General features: G+C 43.7%; 1 pseudogene; it reads right to left on the reverse strand.

Moving 5' to 3' along the window:
• Positions 1 to 2,043: 2,043 nt before the first annotated feature.
• LOC129645439 (small nuclear ribonucleoprotein G-like) lies at positions 2,044 to 2,948 on the reverse strand (annotated as a pseudogene).
• Positions 2,949 to 8,933: the final 5,985 nt, after the last annotated feature.

Below are 8,933 nucleotides of genomic sequence, written 5' to 3' on the forward strand. Positions count from 1 at the left end.
AACTCAAATTTTAGGAACAGTTTCTAGTTTAAAGGGTTAGCACATAAAACAATATATGCTCCATTTTAAATAAGTCTTTCCTATTTTTTTTTTTTTAATTTTTTACTTTTTGGTTGCATCATGCAACATGTGGGATCTTAGTTCCCTGACCAGGGATCGAACTCACGCCCCCTGCTTATGGAAGTCTGGAGTCTTAACCACTGGAGCACCAGGGACGTCCCTCTCTCTCCTATTTGTTAATCAAAGAAAGAGAAAGTTTCTCAGTGGTATCTGACTCTTTGTGACCCCATGGACTGTATGTAGCCTGCCAGGCTTCTCTGTCCATGGAATTTGCCGGGCAATTCTACTGGAGTAGGGAAGCCCAAAAATACTGGAGTAGGTAACCCATCCCTTCTCTAGGGTATCTTCCCAACCCAGGAATCGAACCTGCATTGCAGGTGGATTCTTTACCAGCTGAACTACAGGCAACATGGAGAAGGAAATGGCAACCCACTCCAGTATACTTGCCAGGAAAATCTCATGAGCAGATAACCCTTGTGGGCTACAGTCCATGGGGTCACAAAGAGTTGAATACGACTTAGTGAGTGAGCATAGAACCCCAAAATCAAGCCCTTGAACAATGCATATCTGGACAGAGATACCATAATGTAGACTCTGGCCCTGTAGGTACATGGCCTGAAGGGCTGGGAGACCCAAGGCTTGTTCTTGGGTAGAGAGACAGAGGGACAAAGTGTGGCCTGGGACAATCATGGCAGAAAGGACATGTCATGCAACTCAAGCACAACGGGAGTAGAGAGAAACCAAGGCCATTCACTCACCCAGGGATGACAACAGAATTATTTAATATCTAGTATATCATAAGCACAAACCAATCCTCTTGTTTTGGAAATCACAAGAAAGCTAGAGTAGCAATACTCATGTCAGACAAAATAGACTTTAAAATAAAGACTATTACAAGAGACAAGGAAGGACACTACCTAATAATCAAGGGATCAATCCAAGAATACCATTAATATGTATATGAATGTAAACGTGTTATTTACTCAGTCGTGTCTGATTCTTTGCGACCCCATGGACTGTAGCCCACCAGACTCCTCTGTCCATGGAATTCTCCAGGTAAGAATATTGGAGTGGGTTGCCATTTCCTTCTGCAGGGGATCTTCCCCACCTAGGAATAGAACCCAAGTTTTCTGAACCGCAGGCAAATTCTTTTCCGTCTGAGCCACCAGAGAAGCCACCAGGGAAGCCATATATATATGGGTGGTCCTCAGGTCCTATTTCACCTTATATGAACAGAATTTCCTCTTTTCTTGGGAGCCACATATTTTAATTTCAAATATTCTGTGATGATACCCAGAACTGTTAACCAGATTCTGGCCCCTTTATGAAATGAGACCTGCATTCATGAAGTCATGGGATGCTCCAGGACTCGAAGGTGGCATCAGTGTAAGTTACCACGACCCACCTCTGCAGGATTCGTCAACCAGTGACTGCTGGGCACCTAGGCTGGAGGCAAGGGTCTACCCAGTGGTGGCATTACCCTGTTACTCAAGAGGCTCCAGAAGTAGCGGCGCCAGTTTCATTGTTAATGAGTTGGCGTTCACCTGTTCTTCCTTCTGTGGATAACTCTTATTTTCAGTTATTTTCCACTTGCAAAGGACTCTTGCCTGGGCTGAGTGCTGAGGAGGTAACCTGCCTCTTCTTGCTTACACTGCAGAAACATAAATGAGGTCACATTTTTGTTGAATGTTGTAAAGAGAACCAGCAGTGGCAGCCCACTCCAGTACTCTTGCCTGGAAAATCCCATGGACGGAGGAGCCTGGTGGGCTGCAGTCCATGGGGTCGCTAAGAGTCGGACACGACTGAGTGACTTCACTTTCGCTTTTCACTTTCATGCATTGGAGAAGGAAATGGCAACCCACTCCAGTGTTCTTGCCTGGAGAATCCCAGGGACGGGGGAGCCTTGTGGGCTGCCGTCTATGGGGTCGCACAGAGTCGGACACGACTGAAGTAGCTTAGCAGCAGCAGCAGCAGAATAGTTCAGAGGAGCTGCTGAAGCCTCTTAGGACCTGTCCAACACTGGGGAGAAAACACACACAAGAATGGAGATAGATAAGCTGTCAAATAGAAACCCCAGTGTTTATTTAGGACTCTCAGTAGCAATATGAGTGTGGGACTTTTTCTTGTTACGGCTGCACTGGGTCTTCACTGCTCTGCACAAGGGTTTTCTCCACTTGCAGAGAGCAGGAGCTGCTCTCTAGCTGTGGCGCGCCAGCTTCTCTTGTTGCGGAGCACGGGGCCTAGGCGTTCAGGTTTCAGTACTTGCAACTCATGGGCTTAGTAGTTGTGGCACATGGGCTTAGTTGCTCCGAGGCATGTGGGATCTTTCCAGACCAGGGATTGAACCCATATCCCCTGCATTGCAAGACAGATTCCCTTTCTTTTTTTTTTTTTTCTATTTCAAAAGTTTATTTAACAAAAAGTTCAGTAAGAAAATGTACACGACCCAATTTTTCTCATAGTAAAATGTGAAGAGGGGACACATGGAAGCAGCTGATTTCTCTGGGGAACACAGTCATGGTTCATACTCGTCCCAAGGCTTCTAACATGATGATACTATTTCCTCGTATTCACCATTCCACTACTGTTCTGTTGCCCATGAGTTGCCATCTCCACACATTCATACGTCATAAGATTCATAAAAGGGTCAAGTCCCCACAATATCCCTTGGACGTCTGCCACCATTTAATTTCAATGATAACATCTTGTCCATAAATTTCTTCATCTTGGGAGGGTGAGCGTTGCTTGTGATGTCTACCCGGCAAGCCCAAAGAAGCCTCCAAATAGAATCCAAGTTGTCCCTCCGAAAGGCAGACTCTTAACCACTGGCCCACCAGGGAAGCCCAAGCGTGGGACTCTGATGGCAACAAGTTTCCCTCTCAGGAAACTTAAACGTCATGCTTTGGAAATAGAGGCTCAGGTAGAGCCCTAGGGAATGGAAAGAGGAGGTAAGAGATTTTAAAAGCCAGCTATACCATGGACAAGTGGGCAGTGCGGTGACAAGATTTAAGAAGGCTGCTGTTATGGCCTCTAATTCTCAGATCAGCTTCCCTACCCAAAGCTCTGTAACACAGAGCAGCAAAGAGCAGCCCTATCTTACCAGCCAGAGGGGAAGAAAGAGGGGACAAGATGGAGAAGGACCTGCAGTCTTCTCCACCTGTCACCATCAGCAAGGGCGCACTGATGCCTCCTCTGAAAAGTGAGGAATGTGTTAGTGACCACGGTCCCACTCTAGTTTGCATAGTATTCGTCATCTTGTACCCATTCATTCCAAGAGCCCGTTAATGCCTGTCAGGTACTGCCCTGGGCCGTTGGAGAAGTACTTGTGCCATAGGGGAAAAGAAGAGAAACTGAAAAGTAACTGGTCCAATAGAATTTTTTTTTTTAATGCCCACACAAGTAAGTAGACTTGGGTGTAACTACAGACCAGTCCAAGTCTGGATCTAGAAGGATCTAGAAGGCTGCTGCTGCTGCTGCTAAGTCACTTCAGTCGTGTCCAACTCTGTGCGACCCCATAGACGGCAGCCCACCAGGCACCTCCATCCCTGGGATTCTCCAGGCCAGAACACTGGAGTGGGTTGCCATTTCCTTCTCTAATGCATAAAAGTGAAAAGAAAGTGAAGTCGCTCAGTCGTGTCCGACTCTTCGAGACCCCATGGACTGCAGCCTACCAGGCTCCTCTGTCCATGGGATTTTCCAGGCACGAGTACTGGAGTGGGGTGCCATTGCCTTCTCCGATCTAGAAGGCAGAGGCTGCCTTTTCTTTTATTCCCTGTGACTCCCTTTAACTATAGCGTGGTCTTTATAATACCTGTGGGTAGGTTTTGTAAAGTAGAACACTCCTTGAAAACTGCCTCCAAAACTCGGCAACCACATTTTTCTCTGAGAACAATGTTACATCCATTGCATGAAAACCTAATATCCAAATATGCCCATAATGGATGCCATGCCAATCCCATTAACATTCATGATATGCTATAGAGCTTTGAAAAGAACACTTGGGTAGTTTTAATCCTTCAAGAACTCAAATAAACTAACACAACATTGTAAATCAACCATACTTTAATAAAATAATTTTTTTCAAAAAGAACTCAAACAGTTCTAAGCAGGAGCATGTAGCTCAGTTTAGCTCAGTTCAGTCTCTCAGTCGTGTCTGACTCTTTGCGACCCCATGAATTGCAGCACACCAGGCCTCCCTGTCCATCACCAACTCCCGGAGTTCACTCACACTTACGTCCATCGAGTCAGTGATGCCATCCAGCCATCTCATCCTCTGTCGTCCCCTTCTCCTCCTGCCCCCAATCCCTCCCAGCATCAGAGTCTTTTCCAATGAGTCAACTCTTCGCATGAGGTGGCCAAAGTACTGGAGTGTCAGCTTCAGCATCATTCCCTCCAAAGAAATCCCAGGGCTGATCTCCTTTAGAATGGACTGGTTGGATCTCCTTGCAGTCCAAGGGACTCTCAAGAGTCTTCTCCAACACCACAGTTCAAAAGCATCAGTTCTTCGGCACTCAGCCTTCTTCACAGTCCAACTCTCAAATCCATACATGACCACTGGAAAAACCATAGCCTTGACTAGATGAACCTTTGTTTGCAAAGTAATGTCTCTGCTTTTGAATATGCTATCTAGGTTGGTCATAACTTTCCTTCCAAGGAGTAAGCGTCTTTTAATTTCATGGCTGCAGTCACCATCTGCAGTGATTTTGGAGCCCAAAAACATAAAGTCTGACACTGTTTCCACTGTTTCCCCATCTATTTGCCATGAAGTGATGGGACCGGAAGCCATGATCTTCGTTTTCTGAATGTTGAGCTTTAAGCCAACTTTTTCACTCTCCACTTTCACTTTCATCAAGAGGCTTTTGAGTTCCTCTTCACTTTCTGCCATAAGGGTGGTGTCATCTGCATATCTGAGGTTATGGATATTTCTCCCAGCAATCTTGATTCCAGCTTGTGCTTCTTCCAGTCCAGCGTTTCTCATGATGTGCTCTGCATATAAGTGAAATAAGCAGGGTGATAATATACAGCCTTGATGTACTCCTTTTCCTATTTGGAACCAGTCTGTTGTTCCATGCCAGTTCTAACTGTTGCTTCCTGACCTGCTCATTTGCATACTTGAAAGTTTTCTGTTCCTATGCTTGAGTTCCAATCCCATGTCAAAATTGTTTCAAGATTCAGAAAGCTATATTGCACTAGAAAAGAGCTGAGCTCTCTTTAAGTGAAACATTTTTCCTTTTTTTCTTTTTAGCTAATGCTGCTGCTGCTGCTAAGTCGCTTTAGTCGTGTCCGACTCTGTGCGACCCCAGAGACGGCAGCCCACGAGGCCCACCCCGTCCCTGGGATTCTCCAGGCAAGAACACTGGAGTAGCTTGCCATTTCCTTCTCCAATGCATAAAAGTGAAAAGAAAGTGAAGTCGCTCAGTCGTGTCCGACTCTTCGCGACCCCATGGACTGCAGCCTACCAGGCTCCTCTGTCCATGGGATTTTCCAGGCAAGAGTACTGGAGTGGGGTGCCATCGCCTTCTCCTTTAGCTAATAGAGACATGGAAATTTTTAGTGAATTATAAGAAAACTGTGGTTTATCTGTAAAGAGACCTATGGGATTCTTTATCTACTGTATAATTAGAAGACCAACTGATTATTTTCATTCTAACCTAAAATGTTATACTGATATCCGTTCTAGGTATTCCAAATGATTCAAATATACAAGTTATGTACTTTATAATGGAGTTCAGTTCAGTTCAGTCACTCAGCCATGTTCGACTCTTTGCAACCTCATGGACTACACCACGCCAGGCTTCCCTGTCCTTCACCAACTCCCAGCGCCTGCTCAAACTCATGCCCATCAAGTCAGTGATGCCATCTAACCATCTCATCCTCTGTTGTCTCCTTCTCCTGCCTTCAATCTTTCCCAGCAACAGGGTCTTTTCCAATGAGTCAATTCTTTGCATCAGCTGGCCAAAGTATTGGAGTTTCAGCTTCAGTATCAGTCCTTCCAACGAATAGTCAGGACTGATTTCCTTTAAGATGGACTGGTTGGATCTCCTTTCAGTCCAAGGGACTCTCCAGAGTCTTTTGCAACACCACAGTTCAAAAGCATCAATTCTTCGGTGCTCAGCTTTCTTTATAGTCCAACTCTCACATCTATATATGACTACTGCAAAAACCATAGCTTTGACTAGACAGACCTTTGTTGGCAAAGTAATGTCTCTGCTTTTTAATATGCTGTCTAGGTTGGTCATAACTTTTCTTCCAAGGAGCAAGCGTCTTTTAATTTCATGGCTACGGTCACCATCTGCAGTGATTTTGGAGCCTCCCAAAATAAAGTCTCTCACTGTTTCCATTATTTCCCCATCTATTTGCCATGAAGTGATGGGACCGGATGCCACGATCTTAGTTTTTTGAATGTTGAGTTTTAGGCCAGCTTTTTCACTCTCCTCTTTCACTTTCATCAAGAAGCTCTTTAGTTACTTATAATGGAGACTACCCTTCTAATTAGGTAAAGCAATGGGAATAAGATTTGGGGGAAAAGAATATATTTTCTTAGATTTAGATTGTGTTCGTAAGATATTAAAAGTTATGAGATTTAGAATGCATTTTTTACTTAAAAAAAACTTATTAAAAAGTTCATTACTCAAAAGTGGGTAGTGCATTACCCAAGGTACTCTGAGGTACTCTTGGGTACCTCAACATAGCCAAGGTACTCTTGTCTATGTAACACCTGCCAGGTTGATAAGTAGAATGTTACCAGCACCCCAGAAAGGCCCTGCTAACCCTCTCTATCACCATCACCACTCCCCCACCCCCCAAAGCTAACCACAGTTCACCTCTAACAAAGATTAGTTTTGCTAGTTTTAAAATTTTTTATATAAATGGAATAATATAGTGTGTATTTTTTGGTATGACTTCCTTTATTGAATATGTTGTCTTGGAGAGTTACCCAGGGTGTAGTTCATTCATTTGATTGCTGTGTAATATTCCATTAAATGACTATACAACCATTTATCTGCTCACGGTACTATTCATGGATATTTGGGTCTGCTTACAGTTTGGAGTTGTTAGAAATTGTGCTCATCTGAACACTCTGGTACATGTCTTTTTAATGCATATACTTCAGGGATTTCTGTTAGGTATACACCTAAGAATAAATTGCTGGGTCATAGGTTATATGAATGTTCAATTTTGTGAAATAATGCCAAACAGTTTTACGAAGTGGTTGTAAAGTTTCATTTAATCTTGGCAGTCACGCTTTTTCTATTTCTGGCAACAGTAGAGTGGGTAGGATTTTTAATGTCTTACAGGTTTCTTGGAACAAAACATCTTTTTAAGCATAAACACTATTTGAATGAGTCAAGTTTAAAGTAATTAAGTGTTCAGAGATTAAATTTATTTCTACACTACAAATGTTTTTTTTTTAAATAAGTGTAAAAGTGCTTGGGGCAAAATACATTTGGGATTTCCCTGTTGCCAAAATATCTGAAAAGTAATTCCAGCTGCTCACTCAAAATCACCCACAGCTGGGCTGGCCAGCTTCTGACCTGATATTGACCTGGGGTTTTCAATAAAACAGGCTTCCCTGAATGCTCCGTGGGTAAAGAACCTGCCAGCAAGGCAGGAGACACGGGAGACCTGGGTTCCATCTCTCAGTTGGGAAGATCCCCTGGAGTAGGAAATGGCAACCCATTCCAGTATCATTGCCTGGAAAATCCCACAAATAAGCAAAACCAATAGATACTAGGATCCCCATACAAAACCAATATCACATCCATGAACTTAAGCAAATAAGCAAACATTTTCAATACAGCCATAGCCCCACCAAGAAGTGGGGCAGATTTGAAGATTAAAAAAAAGTTTCTGAGTTTGGAGTTTTTGTTCTCCCTGATATGGAAGACATGCAGAAACAGACAAATGAAGTTGGAAACCAAAGAAGTTTTTCAAAGGACACTACAAGGCCCACTGGGCTGTCCCCTGCCAACTTGATTATTCAGAGTAGAGCTGTCTTTCTTCCCAGGGCTTTTGGAATTCACTCTCTGGCAGGACTGTAAGAGAATGGACTCGCCAGTGCCCCTTAGGTTCCTTAAGCAATTTCTTGCCAAGATCAGTAAGGTCAAGGGTGCTGTTAACCAGCCTATACTGCCAGATCAGTCATTGCCACAAACCTTCATAGCGTTGAGTGCCTGGTTTGACCCCACCAAAGCTATTATCCAAAACACAATGATAAACATCACTAGGTGCCAAAGTGGAGGCTACAGACGTTTCCACTTCTTAAAATCCAACTTATTTTTCAAGATTCATCTCACACCTCAGCCTTGAAGCCACCCCCAGGTGTCCCGAACCAGCCTTATGGCCCATTGTTTAAGAGCCTTTGCGAGGATGTGAACTCAGTATAGGGTGTCTGTCAGCACCCTTGACCTCTACCCAGTAGATCCAATAAGCACATCTCTTTCCTCCAGGCATGACAAGCAAAAATGTCTCCAGATTTTTCTCCTTAAGGGACAAAATACTGTGGTTGAGAGTCCCTGGTCTGTGTGAATATGTGGTCACCATAACATAATCGTCAGCAACACAAAGTCAGGAGCATATTATGCCTTTTTTGCATTCTCCAAACTAATAACCCAATTCTGGAGAAATAGCAATTGCTCCCCAAAATATTCATTGAAATGAATTAATCTGTCATCATTGCTACCTTATATCTTTCAGAAACTCCTATTTGTCCTTCCCATCTCACCTCAAGTGTCTCCTTTTTACAGGTGCTCTCCCCAAATCCAGACTTGCAAGGTTCTCTTCTTTACTTTCGGTGAGGAAGCATTGCTATCTGTATTCTTCTAATTATTTCCTCTAGCACTGTAGAAGACCAGGCTGTTGGCCCATATTTT

The sequence above is a fragment of the Bubalus kerabau genome, chromosome 3, assembly GCF_029407905.1.
Source record: "Bubalus kerabau isolate K-KA32 ecotype Philippines breed swamp buffalo chromosome 3, PCC_UOA_SB_1v2, whole genome shotgun sequence".
NCBI classification, from domain to species: domain Eukaryota; kingdom Metazoa; phylum Chordata; class Mammalia; order Artiodactyla; family Bovidae; genus Bubalus; species Bubalus kerabau.